Source organism: Equus przewalskii, chromosome 31 (assembly GCF_037783145.1).
Source record: "Equus przewalskii isolate Varuska chromosome 31, EquPr2, whole genome shotgun sequence".
Lineage (NCBI taxonomy): Eukaryota > Metazoa > Chordata > Mammalia > Perissodactyla > Equidae > Equus > Equus przewalskii.
Window position 1 is genome coordinate 22,033,574 of NC_091861.1, and position 25,407 is coordinate 22,058,980.

General features: G+C 40.8%; 1 long non-coding RNA gene across 2 annotated transcripts in view; it reads left to right on the forward strand.

Moving 5' to 3' along the window:
- LOC103563747 (uncharacterized) overlaps positions 1–20,767 on the forward strand; it is a 37,570-nt gene extending 16,803 nt beyond the window's left edge. For both annotated transcript variants that reach the window (XR_547936.2, XR_011535273.1), the window contains 2 exons: positions 2,864–2,923; positions 20,634–20,767. This is a non-coding gene — a long non-coding RNA (uncharacterized lncRNA). The remainder of the gene's footprint in view (positions 1–2,863; positions 2,924–20,633) is intronic.
- The last annotated feature ends 4,640 nt before the right edge of the window (positions 20,768–25,407 follow it).

Below are 25,407 nucleotides of genomic sequence, written 5' to 3' on the forward strand. Positions count from 1 at the left end.
TCTCTGAGGAGGTGATGTTTGTGCTAAACTTTAAGAATGAGAATAAGCCAGTCAAGTGCAAGGATGGAGGACAGAGGTAGTAGAGAGGAAGTATTTCAAGTAGAAAGACCAGCAAATGCAAAGGCTTAGCAGTAAGAAAAGGTTTGGTGTGTGGAAGCAATGGGAAGGACCATAGCGACTAAAGGGGTAAATTGTGTGGAGAGAGGTGGAAGAGGAGGATGGTTAGGAATGTGGCTTTATTCTGAGAGAAATGGGATGCTGTTGGAGGGTTTTAAGCAAGGGGTAACACAATCTAACTTACGTTAAAAAATATCTGGCTATTTTGTGGAGCGTGGGTAGTCGGTGTTGTGGAAGTGAGATGAAACAAAAAACCAACTCAGAGATGCTGGAACAGTCCTAGGGGGAGATGGTGGTGTCCTGGAATATGGTGGAAATGCAAATGGAGAGCAGGGAATTGACTTGCAATGTGTTTTGGAGCCAGAACCAACAGGACTTGCACATGGATTAGAAGTTATGGGGAAAGGAATCACTGACTTCAGCTTGAACAACTCAGTGGTTCTGTTTCCTGGAGTGGGAAAGACTTGGGGAAAGAGCTATGTTTTTATCTTATGAGATGCCTGTTACACATTCAAGAGAAGTTTTCAAGTAGGAAACAGCGAGATCTGGACTCAGATCTAGGTGTAAATTTCGGTTCTTATTGTAGATGGTATTTAAAAGTGTGGGACTGAATGTGACCATCACAGGATGCTGCTGAAGAAATAAGTGTGAGAAGAAGAAAAAAATGAGCAAGGATTTGCCAACAAAAGGTGTTTGGTGACCTAATAGATCGGAAAGTTTGAACAGTGAATTGAAAATAAGGAAGCAGATCTAGACAACTCATTCAAGGAGTTTTGCTGTTGCTGTGGAAAGAAGGAGAAAAAGAAAGTGTTTGCTGGGTTGGTGTTATGAGGTCAAGGGAGTTTTCTTTTTTTAAAGATAGGAGATAGAAAAAATATTTGCAGACTGATGGAAATGATCTAGCAGAGATAGTGGATGGGTAGCAGCGCATGACGAGACTACTGCAGCTGTGAAATCCTTGAGAAGGTGAGAGAGAGCAAAAGTATTTGTGGAAACAACTGTTTTTGACAGGTGTATAGACGTTTTCAAAACTGAAGGCAGAGGAAACATTTGTAGAGTTGATGGTGGCACTATGAAGGAATTCTAATCTAGTACTTTCTATTTTTTTCAATGACTTTGAGGCAAAATCCTCATCTGAGAGCATAGAGAGGAGGTTTGCAGAGAAAGGAAGTTGTCTTGGCAAGTGGGAAAATGGACTTACTTGGGAAGAGTTGTAAGGTTGTTGGGAATTGGTGACTGATCCTGTTAGATTTTTTATCATGAAATTAAGGTGAAATGAATAAGCCAATGTGTGATATTTGCTAGCAATATCCAGCTGCTGTGTGGCAGGCAGACAAAAGGAAGAGCGCAGAAAAAAGACTTTTGTTTTGTTTTTCAGTTACATACAATAGAGCAAGATGTGATGGGGACATTGAGGGTGTTCTAAGAGCATGATTGTAGTCATGGACCACGGATTCTAGCTTGACTGAGAAGGAAAGGGAAGACAGGAAGGGGGTGGAAAAGTAATGAGGCCATGGATGGAGATCACAGTAGATAAATTAACGAGGTGGATGTTCTACAGTGAGTGAGCTGGAAGAAGAGAAGGATCTGAGTGAGATGTTTCACACGGAGATTTTGGTGGTGATGCATTTACTGACAAATGCGAGGTCTCAGTTGTAATGACAGGAGTGGGTGGCTAAGGTGGAAGAGAAGTATTTGAAAGTGAAATCAAAGATCTGGTAAACCCAAGTTTTTGATAAATCATGCATATGGCTGCTCAAGTTCCAAGGAATGATGAATGGTGTAGGGCTGGAATGCATGTAGGTAGTCTGGTAACAACGTCTTCAATAAATAGGAGGTCCGTATAAATAGGACCGTAGAGAGAGCCAGAAGAGAATGAGTGGCACAGCCGGAAGGCAGAACTTCAAGGGAAACGTGGGTTTTAAAAGCTTTTGAAGAAATCAATAGTTTAGAAGCAGCAATGTGGATCAAAAAGAACACCAGGCTCTTTTCTGGTCCGAGGCAGGTGCAGAGAACAATTTCAGATTAGCATAGGGACAAAGGGACATTCAAAGGAGAACTGAGAGCATGAGTGAGTTTGTTGGTCATAGATCTGAAGTTTCAGAAAGCACCGTGAGTGGGTGAGACAGGGAGAGGAAGCGGGTTAGTTAGGAGATGTAATGTCGGGTGTCATCCTGTGGATGCTGAATGTCTTGGGAAATTTGGGGTTTTAGGTAGTGATTGTTCTCTTCTGAGAGCTGGTGTGGCGATGGATCACACAAACGTGTCATGGCCCAGCTGTTCGACATCGACATAACCACAGAGAAAATTTATTTAAAAACCATGCTGTGATACAGAAGACTTGCATCCATGTTTGAAATGTTTGGACTAGCCCTTGCGTATCATGGAATGTTCGAATGGGAAAAATCTTACTTGGCAGCACTTAAGGGGTCTCATAGGATTCCTGCTTCTCTCCTATGGGGGGTCAGTTTTCAGGTTGGGCTTGACTTGGAAATTTCTCTGCCTACAGAGACGTGTTGGGTAGAAACTTCGAGAATGACATTTTCAAGTTAGAATAGAAAACACATTTCTAGTAGCTGGTTGTTGGCACTTTTTTCAGATTGCATTGCAGAGGGCAAAACATCTCCTTAGGAAACATCTCAGGGAAAGAGCTCTGTTATTTTGAATCTGAATTCTGAGCGATCGTAGACAGAGAGTCTGTGTTAGTGCTCCCATACCAGAAATTGACCTTAACTTATACTTGCAGGGGAAACCAACAGCGTGGGATCAGGAAAAAATGGACAGTAAGAGAAAGAAGTAAAGAGAGGTAAGAGGCTTCATTAATTCTTAGTGAGAAGATTTAATACTAGAATCTCATTGTTTATTTATAGTTTTTTTGTGTAATTATTCTAATGAATGTACAGTAACCTTTTAAATTTCAATTTCGTGATGTTGGGTTCAGTTATTATCAACCATTTTCTTTCCTCTAACGTTCCAAGACAAAGAATATCTCTCGATACTCTTAAATATAGATATCTGGACTAAATTGAACTTAGATGACAATTACAGTCAAGATTCTGGAACTCAGAATGGGCAAAGCAGGTAAGCCGTGCCATTTTTAGAATGTTGTTTTAATAAGGCTTGTTCCCGTCTGGGTTGGCTGCATTTTACATGTGCAATCACTAGGCTGTGAGTATGAAGAGTTATTGCCATGACAACCAGGATGGACTGACTTGCCTTTCAGAAATGGTAACCATCAGCACATTTGTGGATGATACCTGTGGTTCTCAGTGACTTTCTAGAAGGTCATACACTTTTGGCAAATGGTTCCCAGTGGTGTGGAAAGACCACTGGGTAAGGAAAAATGTGAGTTCAATTCTAGTCATGCCTCTTCATGAGCCAAACGTGGAACCTTGGGCAGGTCTAGTGGGGCCTCAGTTTCTTCATCCATTTAATAGGAAGCTATAGGCTAGATTATATGGTCTTTGAGGTTGTTTCCAGTTTTAAATTTCTCTAATTCCATAGATTTGTATATTACGGGCATGTGGTGCAGGATAATCGTGTCATCACTTTCAAACATCTTGTGAATTCTTTTATGTATTTATATTATATATGTATTGTATTTATTTGTGTGAATTCTCTTTTTGCCATCCCTTCAGAACTGACAGCTTACTCTCTAGATTTTGATTAAAAAAGAACAATGCAAAACTCTTGGGGGTTAAAAATAATCCATGAAGAAAGGCAATTCTAGAAATTTTTTGAGCAACTGTAGCTTTATTGGGCTGCAAGTATAATTTCTTTTGTTGCGATAACATTGGTTTATAACGTTACATAAATTTCAGGTGTACGTATTTATATTTCAATTCCTGTGTAGATTATATCATGCTCACCACCCTGCAAGTATAATTTTTCAAGGTAATGGACTTGGATGGCTCAACTCATTTGATACACATATGTACACTGGAATTTTTTTTAAACATCAAAGCATGTACTTCAACCAGTAGTTAATTATTTCGATTATTGTTCGCAATACAAACATGAACGAACGCTGTTTTGTGAGTTGGCTCTTTGTTCTCTGGCTGTGTGTAGTGGCTGGCGATCCATTTTAGCTATCGTTTATATAACAGCTATCCACCGCCTGAGTTCTGTGTAATATAGAGCAATGTTTCATAATGAAGAGTTTTGTCTGTTCTTGTTCAAGTGCCCTATTTCTTCCGTCATTTGAAAAGCTAGCCATGGTAGTATGGTTTCAATGTCAGATGTCCTCTTTATTCTAAAAAAACAGATTGACCCGCAAAACAGATTTCCTGCTCAAAGGACTTTGAGAGAACTTTTCCATAACATTTAGTCATTGTGCTTTTCACAATCCCTCCTCCTCCAGCTTCTAAGTAGGCTCCTTGGGCAACCGGAGACATCATTTCCTTGGATGAGGGCACACAGTACCAACCTGTTGGTTGCTTGATGTGGTGACCCAAATATGGATTTGCTGCTTTTGGTCCATATTTCTATTGTGCCATTGGCAATTTGAGATGACTCAGGTTTGTCTTCTCACTTTAGTCTTTCTTTCTTTGTTTTTTTGAGGAAGGTTAACCCTGAGTTAACATCTGCCACCAATCCTCCTCTTTTTGCTGAGGAAAAGTGGCCCTGAACTAACATCCGTGCTCATCTTCCTCTACTTTATATGTGAGACGCCTGCCACAGCATGGCTTATAAGCGGTGTGTAGGTCCACACCCAGGATCCAAACCTGTGAACCATGGGCCAACAAAGCAGAGAGTGTGAACTTAACCCCTGTGCCACCGGGCCAGCCTCTCGCTTTAGTCTTTCTTATCTGTTCGCGCCTTCATCTTTTTTTCCTACTCCTCTCTCTTTTCCTGCCATTTCTGTAATCTCATACCTTTTATCAGGTCTTCCCATATCTCCTTTTCCATCCCCTTAAATATTCCTAGACTTTCATCTGAATTCATCTGCTTATCTTTATTTATTTTCATTTTTCTTATAAGCTCATGCCTTCATAACTATGGCAGGCTTCATGAGCGTGACACCTGTTCAGTTACATGCACCCCACACTTGGACGGCCTCATGCTTGGGTTAATGCTCTGCGGTTGCCATCTTGAAATTTTTAATAAGGTTTGAACAAGGACCTCTGCCTGTTCTTTTTGCACTGGGCCCCACGAGTTATATAGCTGTTCCTGACTGTCGCTATTTTTTTTTCCTTTAAGTTGGGTACGTGGTTTTTGTTTGAGTTCGTCTCTGATTCTTTTTCATTCCTCATCATATTTTTTCATTTATTGCCTTCCTGTGGTACCTCATTTTGACTGCTATTTTGGTATCTCCATATTTAGCTCAGTTATTTTCTCATATCCTTCAGGAACATTTAGCATTATATAAAAATTGTGTATGGCCAACTTTTGATTGGCTGTCCTGACAAGGGAGGGGGGAATGAGAGAATCAATGAAGATTATAATTCATATAGGGAGGACTCATTTTGGAGAGCATTGTATGGTTTTTCACCTTCAGGAGACTTACCTTTTTATTCATATTTTCTCAGGTTAATTGCTTGGCATTCCCTGAATACACAGTAATTGTGGTTGGAGGAGCCTGCTGAGTGGCAAGGGTAGCTAACCTGAGGTTAAGTATCTCTATTAAGGAGGTTCACTGGTCTCGTATTTTCTGTTCTTAGACGTGAAAGATGAATTATTTTTTGGTTTTCACAGGTTTATTTGAGGAGGTTAGTAGGATGTAAAGACTTTTCTAATGATATTTAGACACCATTTTGGTTTTGACAAACCCAATGGCTTATTATTATCTTTTGACCTGGGGGCAGCCTGAGTCACCTTATTCCTGACACTGTCTGTCCGGAAGCACTTAAATAGTAATGAAGTCTGATGTGCCCCTAGGTTGACCCAGGAAACTATGTTGTTTTTTTTTTTTTGGAGGAAGATGAGCCCTGAACTAACATCCGCCACCAATCCTCCTCTTTTTGCTGAGGCAGATTGGCCCTGAGCTGATATCTGTGCCCATCTTCCTCTACTTTATATGTGGGATGCCTGTCACAGCATGGCTTGATAAGTGGTGTGTAGGTCCTTGCCTAGGATCCAAACCTGTGAAATCCAGGTCACCAAAGTGGAGCGCTCGAGCTTAACTGCTACACCACAGTGCTGGCCCCTTGGTGTTTTTTGTTTTTGTTTTTTTTAAAAGGTTTTCATATCATTTGTTAGGGGCCAGTCACTATTCTAAGCACTTTAAAAATACAAACTCATTTAATCCTATGGAGTAGCTACTATTAATTATCCCCATCCCATAGTTGAGGAAACTGAAGCATAAATAAGCTATAACTTTCCCAAAGGCACAGCCATTAAGCTCTAATATGAGAATTTGAACCCAGGCCATGTAACTCAAGTCACGGTGACATGCTGCTGTTCTAATGTATGATCTGTCTAATTTTATCCATTCAGACCCTTTTAGAGTTGGAGTCTTACATGACTGGTGGAAGAAACCCTCATTATACTACAGGACTTCCTAAAAGTCTCTATTTCTTTAACTTTTCTTCAGTTGGCAATACATAGTAACAAATAAATGAATAGTGAAAAAGCAAAACCAGGCAAACCTCTGTATTAAAACTGCATGCGACTCTAGAGTGGAAATATCTGAGATGGTCTCCCGGCTCTTACCAAGGTGAATAGTTGACTGTATATTCCTGGGAACCAACGTTCAAGAGATGCTTCACTGTCATAATCCCTTTTGGAAACTTGTGGTCACAGCAGGTGACATTGGGGACATCTTTTATGTGTTCCTGTATAGGTGCTATGCTTCTTCTCCTGGCTAGACATTACAGAGCGTGGCATCAGATGCCCAATCAATGTGCTGCGTCAGGATCAATAATCTCAGTAAGCACTCCATTAGGCCCGGGAGCCTTCCATTGCTCAGTCCTGTCTGAACTTCACACATTCTTTCATGAAAAAAGAGGGTTTGGGGATTATTTTCTCTACCTGTAGTTTCTTGTGGACAAATGAATCCCGTATTATTGTAGAAATCTAGTCCATAAAGCTGTCAGAATTCTTAAAATATTGACAGTAGAGCCGAGTTCAGCGTCCTTAACCTCTGTAGTAAGTTCTGGGTATGAAATATGAGAGAAGGAAATGATATTTATAAGCAAGTGCCTGAAAGATTAAAAATAAGTTAAAAATGTTAGATGGTAGAAAGAAATGTTAGATGGTAGAAGAGAGGTTGGGAGAGCTCAATTCTTCCCTTGGTTCTGCCACTAAGAATCCTGGGAAGTTAATGAAATCTCTGCAGAATGAGAGAGTTTGACCAGATAATTGTTAGTGTCTGTAACAGCCCGAAATGCTAAATCTTTTTACTTGAGTGAATTTTAGTCCCACAAGTCCATTTCAATCCTAAGTGGGTAAGTACCTATGGAATTCACATGATCCAAAATGGCATGGGAAATGGCATATAGCTGTCGTTACCATGTCCTCTACCCTTTCTTTTTCTAGCACCTAAAAGTCTCTTCTCATTTGCTCTCTCTCATGACTCACCCCCTCACTGCCGAGAGCAAGTCAGAAGCCACGTGACAGCTTTGCTCCTATTCTAGAACTTAAGAATTTTTTCTCTGATCTCTTTCTTCAGGAAACAAGCGAATAGGGCTGGTGTGGGTTGCTTTACCTTCTGCATATCTTATTTCTCTCTTAGAATCCTAGAAACTATGCCTACGCAAAATAACACTTTCATATATGAGTTAGGGTAAAGCTAGCAGCTATAACAGATGACTGTCATGCTTCAAGTGGCTTTACACAAATCAACTATTTGTGGAAGATTAGCCCTGAGCTAACATTCGCCACCAATCCTTCTCTTTTTTTTTGCTGAGGAAGATTGGCCCTGAGCTAACTTCCATGCCCATCTTCCTCTACTTTACATGTGGGATGCCTACCACAGCATGGCTTGATAAGCAGTGTGTAGGTCTGTGCCTGGGATGTGAACAGGTGAGCCCCGGGCCACCAAAGTGGAACATGCAGACTTAACTTTTGTGTCACCGAGCTGGACCCCAAATTGAGTATTCTTGATCAATTGCTGGCTCTCCTTTAAGCAGTGCTTCAGATATCCAGCGTCCTTTGATCCTGTGGCTCCAGCATCTTCTATACAAACCTTTCAGGGTCACCACACCTGCCTATAACAAGACGATGAAAGGGGAAAAAGCATGGAGTGTCGTTAGTGGAAACTTTTTATGGTCCAAACCTGGAAATTGTGGACATGACTTTTGTTCATATTCCATTGTCTGCATCCAAGGTGTCTGGGAAATGTAGTCTTGTTCTCTGCCTAGGAAGGAGAGGAACCTGGTTTGAGGAAGAGCTGGTCCAGTAGTTCTCAAATTTTAGTGTGCATCAGAATCACCTGGAAAGACTATTAAAATCCAGATCGCTGGACCCCAGTCCCTGAGTTTCTGACGCAGTAGGTCTGGAGTGAGCCCAAGGATGTGCGTTTCTATGAAGTTCCCAGGAGATGCTGATGCTGCTGATTCAGGGACAACACTTTGGAAACCACTGAGCTAAAGTGCCTTTGCTACCCTTCTTGATCACATAACATGTGAATTACGTCTCTTGAAGACTTCTGATCTTTATTGAGGGAGAGGAGAAAAGGGCAATTGATTGAGGAGAAAGAAACTTGGCTTAAGGGGAAGTGGGGCCTCCAGAGCACAGTGACCCAAGCTCTGGTCTTGAAGCCACCAAACCTGTGACCTGTGCAAGTGACTTCATCCCTCTGAAGCTTGGTTTCCTGTATGCAAAATGGAAATGAGAACAATATCAATTCTGCTAAAAACAAGAGACTGTCAAGATCAAATGAGATAAATACAGAGTGAAACAATTACCTTCAAAGTGGACATCTGAATTCCCCTCTGGGCAAGAACTGTCTTCCGTAAGGAAAATATCTTGACTATTTACTTGAGGGTGGAAAGTGAGACTTGTAGTGCAAGGTCTAAAAGAAGGGAAAAGGCAGTAAAACCGCTCTGAAAGAGAAATGGCTGGGAATTGGGAAGGAGAGCACACCCACCGAGGAGGAGGGAGTGACTAAGTAGAAAGGCTGCCATTTGCAAAAGCACTTTTTAGAACAGGGATGGTTACTGTTCAGTTTTCAGCTGTTAGTGTTTCTAGAGATAAAGCTTTCCTTTCTCCCTGAACGTTCAGGAAAATTGTGGTTTGTTTTGTTGGTGGAAATCAGGGAAAGGAAAATGAGTTATATGTCTGGTTTGGTTCAGAGCAGAGACAAGAGGATGCCTGGGGTGTATGAGCAAGAAGTGAATGTGAAGAACGCACAGAAGCAGCAGCTCAGAGCCAGAATTCATCCTGGAAACCCGAGCCCTGAAAATAGGGTCAAGGCTCAACCTGTAAAATTTCATGAAATTTCAGTCTCAGAAATTTGTGTAGGAAGGGTGTGATGCAAATGCTGCAAATATGTGATTAATTATTCTTAGACATACCAAAGGACGCCTAAAATGATGACATTTATAGTGGTATTGCTTAAATTACATTTTTGGATATCTTACTTATTCATTCATATATTATTTACATTATTATAATCTTCATCATACTTTGATTCAGCTTTTAAATTTTATTCTTTTATTTTAAGTTTAAGTGTGGTTGCATTTTCTGAAAACTGAAATTAGCCAAACAGAACACATTTGTTGATGCACATAATTCATAACCAATCTATAAATGAAAACTGGAGTGAGTTGATTCTGAGCCAAATGTGAGGACCATATAGCCTGGGGCATTCCTTCCCCAAGGAAGGCAGGGAACCAAAGAAGTGGGGTGCACAGAGTGGTTATATACCCCCAAACAGGATGTTTCACATAGGATTGAAATGTCCCTTTTACAATGGTCACGAGACTGCTCTGTCGGCGCAGCGATTGATGGACACAGCAGGTAGGTCTGCTGTCTCGGTGGACACAGCAGGGTGGCAGCTCTGTTGTCTGGAGCTGGGTGGTCACAGGTGAGCACAGCAAACAGTTCCTAGCCTAGGGAGAGATGCTTATCCTTAAGGAAATGCCAATATTGGGGGGAAGTTGCACCTTTATCTTAAGGCCATTTGTTCTTGTCTTTGGGACATAGGAAATGCTTAAAGCAGATATACAATGCATGCTCAATGGCCGTGTCAGCCCCTTTTGGAAAAACAAAGTGAGGCCTAACTAGGTTTACACGAAATGGCCTCATATACTGCAATATATCCTATTGCGTGCCATTTTTATTTGTCACATTGAATTTCAAGGTTAGGAAGTTTTTCTAATAATAATTTGTGTTCCAAGTATAATGTAATGAAGTAAGGGATTGTGCACTTAGGTACCAACCTGGGACTATATTTGTCAAGAGATGGATCAAAAATGGGAAAAATTATTTCTAGCCTTAGTTAGAAATGCACTTAGAATGCATTAATTATTATTTCCAAAGAATGTTGTATTGTATATGCTCAGATATTTTCCAGCAGAATAGTTTAATTTGTAGAGATTCCATCTCACCTAAGATCTGTTTCCTACGCATTTTCTTCTGAAATTATAAGAAAAGCCTCTCCCTTAATTTCTAAGAGTATTATAACACCTTTATCATCATGGTATAATTTATGAAAGCGTGTAAATTTTGCATCTTCACCTTTGAGAGTTATTTTTCCCCAAGCCTCTGCCTTTTGGAGTGTTTGCAAAACTCTGCAAGTGACAGCCTCATCCACAATGCAAAGGATCTTTCTACTTGGCTCTTTCTGGGGTAGCGATTAGCACATCTTCACTGAATATTTACCTTCCTCCAAGTTGCTTGTCTGTGCTGTGGATCAGTGAGGGATCTGCGCGAGCTGTCACTCCTTTACATAATTAAGTTTTCCTTGCCAAAAAAGGAAAGTAACAAAATAGAAAGTGAAAGATGCCTGGGGTTGGGCTTTTAAAATGTTTTCCCTTCTTGTTATTTCCCTATTTAAAATAACCCAAAACAAAAGCAAAATAGTTGAGATTGAGGAGTGATTTTATGCGGATCAGCGAGGCTGACAGCTCACATTTTTTCGCAAAACTCTTAAGAATTTTCCTCCGCAGACCGCTCCCCACTCAGTGATAAATGGTAAACGCCATAAGGAAAACAGTTTCTCTTTGTTCAAAACCGACTGGTTTGGTGAGTGGGAGAGGGGAAGGGGAGGGGAGAGAGAAGCTTATTGTAGAGAAGCCAGAGTTAGACAGAGATAACTCAAATGTACTGAAATGACAGACAATTCCAGCTTCTCATATCACTTTAAATTAGTACAAAACCACTGCCTAGGATTTGTGCTTGATCTCGTTTTTACTATGTAGGAAATAGGCCCCAGAATTAGAATGAAATATACTTTTAGGCTGTCCGGTCACTTTCTAAGAATGTGTAGATGAAAACATTGCTTGCTTAGCTGCATTTTGTCCCTGCTTCCCTCTCTTTGAGTGGGCTCGTGGACCCAATGGAATCCCCTCTCCTGTATTGACTGAGCCCCCTAATGTACGGGGGTGTCCTTCTCCGGTTAGTGTAATAGGGAAAATCGCATTGGCCTATCTATCACAAATGAAAATCACCTCGGGAATATAAGGAGCATTTTCAATTCTGCTGCCATTATTTCAGAGGCAATCAAATGCAGAGGAATGAAAGTCAAACACAGCGAAAAATGCTGATAGATTGGGCAATCTGCATGGCTCTCTGGGACCATCATTATTTCAGTGTTCAAGAGGAAAATGCACATTTGAAAGATGGTAAATTCCGTCGCCTGCAATCAATCATTCATCTCCTATGGCGACGATAATTGTGGGGGAGGTGGTAGTTCAGAGTTTAACTAGGTAGTCATCCCTACTTGTTTGTTTGTTTCAAGGGATAGTAAATCTTATATAACATTATGTCGACCTCCCTGCCCCATTAGGATATGGCTCCTAGATCATTTGCAGATATTGGTATTCAGTACCAATTATCTGTGAATGATGAGGTCAGAGTAAATAGAGCAGCCACAAAGAGCAAGATGCTTGGCATTATCTTTCTTCTAGAACATTTTGTCCTTTCTAGATTTTAAAAATAGGTTATCTGTCTGCATTCTGTGCATTTTTTTTCTACCTTTATAATCTGAAGGTGATTTCATTAATACAGTAAATCTTGGTTGACTGATACGTTAGGAAGATGCTTTTTCTGGGTAAACTAAAAGCCTGATATGGCTCTTCCTAATGTTCTTAAATATTTTATTAGCAATGTCTCTCCTCTACCCCCTTCCTATTCATAGTCTCCTTCAGTTTAATGATATAAAGCAGGTGGAAGGGTTGTCAAAACTGGCTTCCTGTTAGAAACAATCTCTGAGAATGTGGTGTGTTTTCTTCCTTATTTTTCTCATTATTGGGTGTCTCAGGCTCTAAAGACTCATATGGCAGTTTCGAGAAATATGTATCCTGCATGAGACCAGTGTTCTGAGAGTTTTCAAGCCATGAAAATCAGATATCAAGGTTTCTATACATTTTTTTAAGCTTTCAGAATGTGAATTCCAGGTTTTTCTTCTTCTTCCTAATTCTGAAAAGCCCAGTCTCCAACCCCATCTCCCCTCTCTTCCCCTTCCTGTCAGGGGTGGGGCAGCACTAATCACGGTAGACTGAGTCTTGCAGGGAGGTTGAGGCAAGTTTACTCATCAGTCTCCATGTCTGGGACAAAGCTGTTTAGTCACTGACAACTCCCTCAGCTATTGATGGTTCAGAAATTTCATCATTCTTAACTTTCATCTGTAACCCTTCCTCCCAAATAAATTGCGCCTGGATATTCAAATTACTATTTAGTGGAGGAAACTAGAAACAGCTTTCCCTCCTTTTAGTTTTTTGACAAGAGAGCATTAAAGAGCAAAAAGAGAAAGAAAGGTAGGAAAAGATATGATGAGGATATGACACTTTGGGATCCCTGCCTTAGAATGGGACAGGAGAGCGTTAATAAGAATGAGGAGAGGGCTGTGTCCTGCTTTCTTTGAAGTGACCCCAAAGTTCCTATGCCCCCCTCTTTCAAATCTTTAATTGAAATATATGTACAAAAAGGGGCACGTATCATAAGTGCACAGCTGGATGCATTTTCTTAAATTATCACACCATGTAATCGACACCCAGGACAAAACCCAGACTGAACCACAGCTAGAAACCCTCCTCCAATTTCCTTCCAGTTACTACCCCTTGCTCCCGAGGGTGCCCACCATCCGAACTGCCAACAGCACAGATTTGCTTTGCTTGCTTTTTGTTGTTTAACATAAATGGAGTAATCCAGAATGCACTCTTCTGTCTGGCTGCTTGTACTCGATGTTGTGTCTGTGAGGTTCATCCACGTTGGTGCATGTAGTTTTGGATCGCTCATTCGTCCACTGCCTTTTTCCACTACTTAATTTGATATTGTATGTGTGAAGAGCCAGCTTCTTTTCTTAGAGAGATGGGAGTGGTCAAGAGCACAGAATCTGGAACTAGGATGTCTGTGTTGAAAACCCAGTTCCTCTATTTGTTAGATATGTCATCCTGAGTTGTCACTCAAGCTCTGTGGCCTTCATGTCCTTATCTGTAACGTGGGGATAATAATAATATTTTCTTTATGGAGTGAATCCTTAATAAGGTAGACATTAACGTGCGTTAATACATGTAAAGCATTTAGGAGAGTGCCTGGCATATGGACTCAATAAGTGTAAGCTATTACTAGTTCTCTAACTCACACTTCATTTTCCTCCTTCCACATTACTTCAACCTCTGAGCACAGAATGGGGGAATAATTTATGCCAACTGATCAAAAGTAGGGAAGAAGCGCCTTTGACAAAAAAAAAGATTATTCCTCATACACTGCTGGTGGGAATGCAAACTGGTGCAGCCACTTTGGAAAACAGTATGGAGATTCCTCAAAAAATTAAAAATAAGAGTACCATATGATCTAGCTATTCCTCTACTGGCTATTTATCCAAATAACATGAAATCACTAATTCAAAAAGATACACATCCCTATGTTCATTGCAGCATTATCCACAATAGCCAAGACTTGGAAGCAACCCAAGTGCCCATCAACGGATGACTGGGTAATTTATTTATTTCTTTACTTATTTTTCTTCAGATGTACATCGTAATATATTTTGAATTCTGTGTAGATTACATCATGTTCACCACCCAAAGACTAATTACAACCCATCACCACACACATGTGCCTAATCATCCCTTTCCCCCTCCCCTCTGGTAACCACCAATCCAACCTCTATTGCTATGTGTTTGTTTGTTGTTGTTTTTATCTTGTACTTATGAGTGAGATCATATGGTATTTGACTTTCTCCCTCTGACTTATTTCACTCGGCATAATACCCTCGAGGTCCATCCATGTTGTCACAACTGGCCGGATTTCATCATTTCTTATGGCTGAGTAGTATTCCATTGTGTATAAATACCACATCTTCTTTATCCATTTGTCCCTTGATGGGCATGTACGTTGCTTCCAAGTCTTGGTTATTGTGAATAAGGCTGCAATGAACATAGGGGTGCATGTATCTTTATGCCTTTGTGTTTTCAAGTTCTTTGGATAATTACCCAGCAGTGGGATAGCTGGATCGTATGGTAGATCTATTCTTAATTCTCTGAGGAAACTCCGTACTGTTTTCCATAGTGGCTGCACCAGTGGATAAATGGATAAAGAAGATGTGGTATATATATAAAATGAATATATATACAATGGAATACTACTCAGCCACAAAAAAGACAAAATTGTGCCATTTGTGACAACATGGATGGACCTAGAGAGTATCATGCTACGTGAAATAAGTCTGACAGAGAAAGACAAATGCTGGATGATTTCACTCATATGTGGAAGATAAACAAACACATAGATAAGAACAGATTAGTGGTTAACAGAGGGGGAGTAAGGAGAGGGCAAAAAGGGTAAAGGTGCACATGTAGCTGGTGATGGATTAAAAATGAGACTATTGGTGGTGACCATGAGGCAGACTATACAGAAGCTGAAAAATAATAATGTACGCTTGAAATCTACAAAGTGTGATAAGCCAATATGATCTCAATAGAATAATCAAAAAGAGGTTCTTGATATCATTTGCCCTTTGCTCCCATTCTGTCAACTTCAAATGGAAAGTACATACATTTAATTTTTGATGCTTTATTGTTTAATTAAAAACCCTAATTACTCACTGAAAATCTAATAAATAACATTTAGTACATAGTGATGAAAATTTAATTTGCTACAAAAACTATATTTTCTCAAAAAAAGATATAGAGAGGGGCCAGCCTGGTGGTGTAATGAAGTTTGCACACTCTGCTTCGGCAGCCTGAGGTTTGTGAGTTCAGATCCTGGGTGTGGACCTACACATCACTCGTCAGGAAATGCTGTGGCAGTGTCCTGCATATAAAACAGAGGAAGATGGGCACAGATGTTAGCTGAGGGCTAATCTTCCTCACCAAAAAAAAAAGATATAGAGAGAAATATTAGTGAAAAGAAATTCCATACTATTATGCTTTAACCCACTTCCCCAGCTCATTATTTACTCTTAGTGTTGATGGCCTAGTCCCACCTTGGCAGTGTTTATGATTTGAAGTATTTTATTGGGGGGGGTGGTGGTGAGGAAGAGATGGAAACATATGATCAAATGACTGAAATGATCAAAAGTGACTGAAAAATTTTGCACCTTCCCTTCACTTCCTCACCCCCACTCACCTTCCCCCCATCATCCTAACCCGCACTTCCTCACGTCCTGGTCCAGGATGAACTGGGAACAATGGTGCAATATCATTTAGCTGCAAAAAAGAATATGTTAATAAATACTAAATTATTTATTTCTCCCGCTCCGTCCTCTCTATATTTGCCTAACTAGCATCAGACAGGAAAAAGTCTCACAGACTTGAAAAAGTGTAGAAATTGCAAATCTTTTTGTAGGAAAGACATTAGAATATGTATAGATATTTTATTATTTAAGTTGGACATTAAATTTCCTCAGTACGTTGCTTTCTTTTGTTATGCCTGCAACTTAGGTCTGTAAAAAACCATGTTTTAAATGCCATTAAATGCTATGTTTTCCTCAGAAAGCAGTTCAAGAAAGTTCAGACAAAAATTGCACTGTTTTTGTCTTTGTCTTTGAAAATTCATTGTATTTTTTTGAAATTCGTTTTATTTCCCATTTTCATTGGTATATAACGTGTGAAAGCAATTTCTAGGAGACAGAGAACACAGATATTATAACGCCTTAAGGGTAGCTATCTTGTGGAGAAGCCCTGGACCAGTTTCTCACATCTGAAATTACAAACAATGCTTCAGTATCATAGTTTATCTTGAAATACGATTCACCAAATATTTAGGTCAAAGTAAATAAATAACCGCTGTGGTCTCATTAGCTCCTTATGTTATAAGAAAGCAAGGATGCCTATGGACACATGTGATACTGGTAATTCAGTTTTAAGTAAGTTTATATATATGAAACAAATTTTAAATATTTGAATAAGTCAAATTCCATAGAAATCAACCCAAGGGGGAAGAAAAAGAAACTGTAAATCACTGTGTAATGTAATTATACAGAATTCCCATGATTATAGCCAGGGTCCCCTTGAGTACTTCAAGAAGAAATTTAATTAGTGATATTCAAAGCATGTTTCTGAGTTATATACTTTCGTTTCTGCTTCACACACTTATACCGTCTTCCACTGTTCTCGAAGTTTCTCCTCAGCTAATGTTTAGGTATATCTGTTTGGGTTGATAAAACGATGTACAACTTTTCCGCACTAGTGGATTAATGCTAAGGGAATAGTGCTGGGTTATTTCAGAGGAGTGAGGATAAGGTGACCCTGCCTTGGCTGGGGCAGTCCAGTTTTAGCACCGAGAGTCCCGTGTCCTGGGAAACCCGTCATTCCAGGCAAGCTGGGATGATAGGTTACCCTAAGAAGATCTTCTGACCCCCAGATCTCTCTACCATTGGCCTGTCGCAGAGTCTGAAATGAATCCTTTTACACTGAGTATTGTGTTTTCAGGAGTTCACGTTAAAATGCAAACGTACCAAGATCACACATTAATATCGGTTTTCATCATTCAATTTTTACAGGGAATGTTTTATCAGCCATGCAGCTTCCACTTTAGACAGCAGAGATCTGCACCGTGATGGAAGAGTAATTATTGGTAGTGGGGAGGAAAGGAAAAGAAGAACCGTTTGTTAAGCACCTACTGTGTGCTAGGGAATTTGAAGGGTCCTTAACAGAAACAGTTCAGAAATAAGGCACTGGGCCTCTGGAGAAGGTATGATCTTGAGTTAGAGGGTGGGAAAGATGAGGAGCGAACCCCTTAAAAGACGAAGGACGTCATGACCTTCCTGAGTGGAGATGATAGAGATGAGGTCACCCCCAGATCTGCTCTTGGGCCCCGCCTCTTTCTAACAGTGTGATTGTGACCAGATGTCTTAACCTCCAACACTGAGTTTCCTCATCGCTAAACTGGGATGTAATTCTTCCTCACAGGGATTTTGTGTTTCATAAAATTACATGAACTAACGTGTGTAAAATACTTAGGATAGTACCTAGTACCTAAAACGCAGTATATGAATTGAAGCTACTACTCCTTCTGCTGCTATTGTTATATTTGCTCGGGGACATCTGATCAGAAAGCCATGGCGTCTGAGTGGGTGATATTCGTCCCTGCTTTCAAGAGCCCATCATTTCCTTTGTCTCTTTGACAAGTATTTGCTGCCTTTGCTGGAAATCACTGGATTTATTGTTGCATATGTGCACATGGGTACCCAAATAGGATAAAAACAACAACAAAAAGCCATTGACTTTGGTGGGGGCGGCCCAGTGGTGCAGCCATTAAGTTTGCGCGTTCTGCTTCAGCAGCCCGGGCTTCACTGGTTTGGATCCCGGGTGTGGACCTATGCACTGCTTGGCAAGCCATGCTGTGGCAGGCGTCCCACGTAGAAAGTAGAAGAAGATGGGCATGGACGTTAGCTCAGGGCCAGTCTTCCTCAGCAAAAAAGAGGAGGATTGGTGGCAGATGTTAGCTCAGGGCTAATCTTCCTCCAAAAAAATAAAAAGAAAAAGAGGGGAGGAAAAGGAAAAAAAGAGCCATTGACTTTGTTTATAAAATCGTAATCACAGGAGCATTATTTTTCGTCCATGCCCCATTCTGAGCCCTGTTCTACAGGCTTCTCTCAGGCATCCATTCAATGCCTCTCATTTTTATGGGACTTAAGTTACATTTAAGGTGCTACATAAATGCAAAATAATAAAAAAGGAGAACAATTTTGGGTGTTTCCAGATCTGTGCTCTCAAAAGGACTGCACAAAATTCTTCATTATCCTTCACACCGCTCTGCCTGAGCGTTATTTATGGGAGTGACCCAATGGTCGACACGGAATGAGATTTCATCCAGCTAAGACATCGCAGTTATTCATAGGTGAACCGATGGGCTAAACTATCAACAAATTTCACTAGCAACATTCCAATGATATAGTCACATAAAATTGAAATTGTAATGAAATGTAACTTTCCATGTATTCATAGATTGAAAAGGAAAAAAGAATACCATTTCCTCCTCTGAGTGTAGATTTAAAGTACAGTTTCCTGTATTTTTATATAGGTGCCTCCTAAAGGTAGGTACAATATTTGTGGCCATAGAAATTTTTAAATCCACTTTTATTTCCCAAATGAGTATTACATGTAAACACTTGAAACTGATCTTAAAAGCCTTAGCATAAATGTAAAGAGCAGAAGATCACAGATTGTCAAATTTGGAAGGTATAGCAAAGAGTAGTTGAATAATCCCTTCGTGTTACAAGTGAGAATTTTGCTTTGAGATTGCACACATATATTAGATGAGTCACATTTAGGTCTTTTAATTTCAGTTCTCTTTCCATTACATTACGTCTTTCTTTTTTTCTTTTTAAAGATTTTATTTTTCCTTTTTGTCCCCAAAGCCCCCTAGTACATAGTTGTATATTTTTTAGTTGTGGCATGTGGGACGCTGCCTCAGCATTGCTTCATGAGCGGTGCTAGGTCTGTGCCCAGGATCTGAACCTGTGAACCCCAGGCCACTGAAGCAGAGCACGTGAACTTCACCACTCAGCCACGGGGCTGGCCCCCATTACATGTCTTTCTTAAGAAAAATCTCAGCAAATGGTACTGAATAGAGTTCTAGAGAAAGAGGGGGAAAATAGAGGCATCCCTTCTGGAATGCCAAGTAAGATACAATAGTTTTGATTATTTTAAAATGCTGGTAAAATAAAGATATAATCAGGATAGTCAGGAAGAACATAAGGGAGGTTGAGCAAAGTAATCTTTTGGAATAGAATGGAAAGTGCCCATCAATGGCTTTCTGTCAAATCCTAGGAAGAATTCTAAGGAGATGATATATTGCTAATTATTTACCTGGTAACGTATGGGGCTACTGCATTTTTTTTTTTCTAGAAAATAAAGGAGTAAAGCAATGGTTAGCTAAGCCCCATTTATTTCTTATTCCTCATCCTAATTAGTTCAGAGTTTTTCAAAGTGACGTGTCTAGACCGTCAGCATCAAAATCAATGCAGTGCTTGCTAACAATGCAGGTTTCTGGGCCATTCTTCAAATTTACTAAATCACAATCTCTGAGGGAGGGGACCTGAGAATCGGCCCTTTGGTAACTTCCCCGGATGACTCTGAAGTACGGTAGTGCTCAAAAGCCGTGTTGTGTTACCCTTCCATGCTGGATCAATGGTTTGATGCTACAGATAAAGTGAACGATAGTCTCATGCATCACTTTGGTTCAGGGGTATTTGAAGACGTGGCCGTGCTAAGTGTTCTTTGCAGGAGACTTTTGGTTCATTACAGGAAATAAATATTTCACTGTATGTGGCAGAATCTGAAAGACCTACCAAAGAAATTTCCTAGATTATCAAAGTTTGCATCTATAAGATGTGGCTCTGTTAAGGCAGCTTTTCGCATAAACCTATGGGATTTGAGTAATGGACATTATGTCTGTGAGAATTCTATAGAATCAATGGGCTTACTTCAGAGATGGAAAGATGACGCCATCAAGCAGCAATTGGCAATTTTTTAATGTAAAAGGCCAGATAATAAATGTTTTAGGCTTTGTGGGCCATACAATCTCTGTTGGAACTACGCAACTCTACTGTTGTATTGTGAACTCAGCCATAGACATACATAAATGAATGAACATGGCTGAGTTCCAATAAAACTTCATTTACAAAAATTTTATTTACAGTCTGTAATTGGCCTTTAGGCCAGAGTATGCTGACCCCTACCAGAAAACATTTAGTATGTGATTCAATCAATATTTAAAGTGAAAAACAATATCACAAATATTGAATAAGTATTCAAAATCTGTATTTATATAACGTCAATAAAATAGGTAAAAAATATGGATATGGTGTTTCTTTTGCCTTCTACCTCTATTTGTGATACATTGGCATTTTCACGAATAATGAAACAGATTGTAAATAGAGCCACAAACTGTCCTCTCATCAAGAAGTGAAGTCTATTTCCACAGCCCTTTAAGCTGGACCTGTGATTTGCTCTGTCCAATAGAAGGCCCCAGAAGTGATGTTGTAAAAGTTCCAACCCGAGGCCTCTCATGCTGGGAATCCTGATGGAGAAAGAAAATCCAGGTGGAGAGAGGCCCCAGCTGTCTCTGCCTTCCCAAACATCTCAATAGAGGCCCAGACCTGTGGGTGAACCCAGACGAGAGCAGGTAGGCCCAGCCCGAATTACCAAGTCATAGCATAGTGAGTTAAATAATGGTTTTTGTTTTAAGCGTCTACCTTTTAGTGGGTTTTATTTTCCAGCCATAGATAACAGACACAAATAGGAACAAGGTCACGAGCTGAGTGTGGAAAGGGGAGGATGTCTGGAGTTTGAAGAAAAGCATGAAATGGAGATGGTTTGAGATGGTATATGTGTGAGCGTCTTAGGGAAATACAGCAGGGCTGATGGAGACCGCTAGGAATTCATCTCAGCTGAATGAACTTAAAGTAGTTTAAAGTAAGGCCAGTCAGAATGGTTGTATTGTCTCCAGTAACCTTCCACCTGTGCAGGCAATGAGTAAGCGCAGTTGGATTTACCCAGGTTGGAGTGGCGTTTTGGCAGGTGAGCATGAGGAAAGGAGGGAGAGGAAAGTGAAGTATGGGTTTGTGCAAGGGAATTATTCAATAATACAATGGGTACAGAGGATCCTGAGGCTATGGCGACTGCGAGAGACCTTGTAGGGTCAATGATTTGTTGGACTCTTTTGGTCAATGAACTGTTGGAAAAGTAGTAGAGGGAATGAGCTGGAAAGACAAGAGCTGGTGGCCAGAGAGTGCTATACTTGAAATTAAAACTATGGAGGGGATGATAGTTCTGCCGTGAGCCAATCTGGCCCAGCTGAACCACCTCTCCCAGATTGCCTTCTGGTATGCTTCTATTTAGGGAAGGTGGAAGCGAAGCAGCCATTTTGTTTTTACACTCAAAAGGTTGGGGCGGGCGCTTTCATAACTCACACCCGTTGTTGCCTATTTTTTGACCTGTCTCATTGCTGTGAGGCAGCAGCCAGACCTGCCACTTCACCACCCCTGGATACTCCTTCAGCTTCTCCAATCCCTGGGCCAAGTATGTTTTTAGCTCCCTGAGGAAGGGCAGCAGCATCTCCTGTGGGATGCCCACTTCATCAAGGTTGGAGGCTGTGTGAGACTGACGTGGCTTCTAACTAGTCTTTGCTTTTCTCCACTTTATATCCAGCTTCCTTTTTCAACTGCCATGTGGACCTCAAGTTCTGGCATCGGACATGAAGATAACAGCCTTACAGACAGTGAGTCACGGGGTCCCGATTCTGTTCTGTCTGTCCATCTTTTCGTGGTTCTGCCCCTCTGGTTGATGTAGAGGGGGTACAGTTTGCTTTTGGTACTGGTAACCTCTAGGGTAGGAACATATGATGAGTGGATGGGGAAGAGTAAACAACAGGATCCTCGGAAGAGAGGAGGGTCAAGGAACTGAAATGATGGGGTATTGCAAGGATCATCTTTGTGGATGTTGAACTTGCCAAGAATTAGGACCAAAATAGTGTTGGAGAGAATAGTGTGGAGCCCAGAAGCTTAAATCCTCCGGGACTGGGGGGACCTCAATGAGACACTCCATATATAACCACTACAAGGAGGTGGAATAGGTGGCACCATCAGATGGCCCAAGCTCTCATGGGGAGGGCTGGGGCCGGGGGAGCAGTGCGTCAATGGTCTAGACTACACACAAAAGAGAATCAGAGGAAAACTAGGTGCAGTGGTGTGGGGCATATGGAAGAGTAATCGTGTGGCTAAGTCCTGCAGCCCTTATGGAGTAAAGACCCTTTCCTTTCTTTGGCTGGTCCAGCACTTTGCCGGCCAGGTTATGTTGCGACTTGACTATAATTATCGGGTTGATGACCAGGAGGAGAATTAGAGATCAATCCCATGGGTAAGGTGAATCTAGTTATTGAGGGGGTGAATGGGGATGAGAATCAGGTGCAGCCTCGAGACCAGCTGCATCTGATGACAGGTGGATGCAGGCCTTTTGCGTCCAGGCGGGTGGGGGAAATATCTGTATAGCTATCCCAGCCTCTGGGCCCCCTGGAAGGTGGTCAAGCCCTCTGCACTATCTTGTTCCCCAATTCCTTACAGGAGCTAATCCTGAGAGCACTCCCCAGTGAGCCTTCTGCATGCACACATCAGTCTTAATGTGGGAAACCGACCAATTATCCCTTCCTTTTTGAAATACTCCTTTCTCCTGCTTCTGGGATACCACATTCTTTTTAGCTCTTGCCCTGTCTCACTAGCTCATCCTTTTCAGAGTTGTTTTCTGTTTTTTTCCTATCTCCCTGGCTTGTAAATATTAGATTTGCATCTTTTCTTTTCCCTACACTCATTTTGAAGCGATGTCATCCTGACTCACGGTTTTAAATACTACATATATATAAAATGGACAGAAGGAACTTAGATTGCTGTGTCAAGGTGAGGAGCCCACTTTGGGTGTTAACCATCATGAATTGAAAATAAGACCAGTTGACAAGTTTGTGTATTTTTTTCCCTAGCCATATTCAGTTGTCTCATAAACAGGCATTCATTCACTTCTTTATTCAGTAAATACTTGTTTAGTTTCTTCTTTGTTTCAAGCATTTATCTAAGAGGAGACAGCAGAGACCAAAATAGACCAGAACCCTTGGCCTCATGGGGTTTACGTTCTTGTAGACATGATCCATTCCTCCAAGGTCCTCATTGGCCAGTAGATAATACACTGAAACTCTTTGAGTCTTAGTTTCTTAAACTGGATTGGAGAGAATAATACCCATCTTGCAGATGTGCTGTGAGGAGTAAATGAAATAACATATAAAGGGCTTACGATCTTGTCCTATACATAGTAGGAATTTAACAAGTCTTTTTACTGGGATATTTTAACTCAGATCTTTTTTTGATTACAGCTTCAGAAAGATTCAGTTGTTGCTTACAACTCTTGGGTTGGAATTTCGAATGTCCTTTAACCCATGATATTTATCTCACAACATTCATAAAAGGGATGAGTTCATTCTATCAGTAAATATTTAATGAGCCCCTACCTTGTGCTGGACACACGGGAACATAGACAATGCCATTTTTCATTCTCCCTCTCTTGCTGCAGGTGGAAGGGCTAGTAGATATGCTTTCAACTCTAGAGCATGTTAAAAGAACACTATGTTCAACATCTGGGATTCTTTTTCCTGTTATTGTCCTTGAATAGTGAGTTATGTCGAAAGAAGTCTCTTTTCCTGAACTCTCCAGAATTTTCATAACCTACACCTCAAATCTCAGCCATGCCTGGATCCTCTCCTTCCATCTACCACCTAGATCCTGAAAATTAGTATCTCTTCCCTCTTTTGAATTGAATAATTTTTTAAGCAGCATACCACTAGACAGTTTCACTGTGGTTTCAAATTTCTGGTGGGATCTTAACAACAGACCAGCATTTTGTAGCTCTCTGCTTTGAGGTTAATCCCTCTTTTCTTTCATCTTTGCTTCTACCGCCTCCTCCTGGCTTCCTTCTGGGGATTCATCCTCCACAGGATCTTCTCAGTTCCTCTGTTCTCATTTTCATTCGTTATGATCCTCGCTTTGTTTTCTGGTTCTCGTGCTTTCCCTGTCTCCCCTTACCTGTCTCATCAGCCTTGTCTCTCCCTCCCTCTACACTTTCGTTCTTTTCTACTAGGTTTCTGTTTCCCAAACCCATCTGTGTTTTCCAGCCAGCTTTCTGTCCTCTACTCAGAGTATCCACCTCCTTCTTGCGTCTATGCCTTCCCCCCACCCTATCTTCTTCCTCTTTCCCCCTGCCATCCTCCCTTTCTGACTCTCTTTTAATTAGGGCTCCTGTATTGCAGAGGGAGAGGAAAGTATAATCAGACGTGGACCCGAAGAAGCCTCGGGTTTTTATGCTTCAAAGTTTTCTTTTATTTATCTTTGTCCTTTGGATCTGAAGAGTCTGTTTCTACTTATATTTCTCTCGGGTGTGAATATCCAGCTTCTATTCCCTTTGCTCTGTGGAAAGGATCTTATCTAAGGTCCCCAAAGACATCTTTATTGCCAGACGTAAAGGTCATTTCTCCCAAAGATCATGCTACATTTTCAATAGTTCTTCTAGAATCCTCTTAATCTGCCAGCTGTACTCCCTTTTGCCTTGTTTCTTCCTGCCTTGACCCAAACTGTTATCTGAATACTGACAACACCCTTGAGCTATAGGTCAGGATTTCCATATTTATTAACATTCCTGTTTGAAAACAGTATGATTTCCTTTTGGTTTGGCCCTAATTGCTTCTACGCGTTAGTCTTTAGGCTCTGTATTAATTAGTGACACTACATAATGCATGTGGCTGAAGTCTCTAGGACATTTTGCTGCTTTTTGTGATATTTCATGTTGACTCTGTAATTTATCTCACAGCAAATATATGGCAGCGTCAGCCAGTAGGACAGGGCAGAGGCTGGGGTATGAGCAGAGAAGGAACTAGAGTAATTCTTTTTTTCTCTCTTTCTGCTGCTTGTCTGATATCTGGTTCTGCTCTTTTCTTCCGGGAGACAAGGAAAGAGAAAATAAGGAAAAGGGAAAGAGAGGAGAAGTAGGAAGATGGATGGGCAGGCAGCTGTAGGCGTTGATGAAGCGGTTAAATGCAAAGATTCTAACATCTATTCCACATTTTCCTTCCCAATGTGCTCCCTCAGTCTTTTAAGGTTTCTTTATCGCTCTCTCTCTCTTTTTGTAAGCACTGTTCACTTTGGCCATAAGGGCTTGTCTTCTAAGGGCTCGTTGGTCCAGAAACTTCCTCCTTTCATGG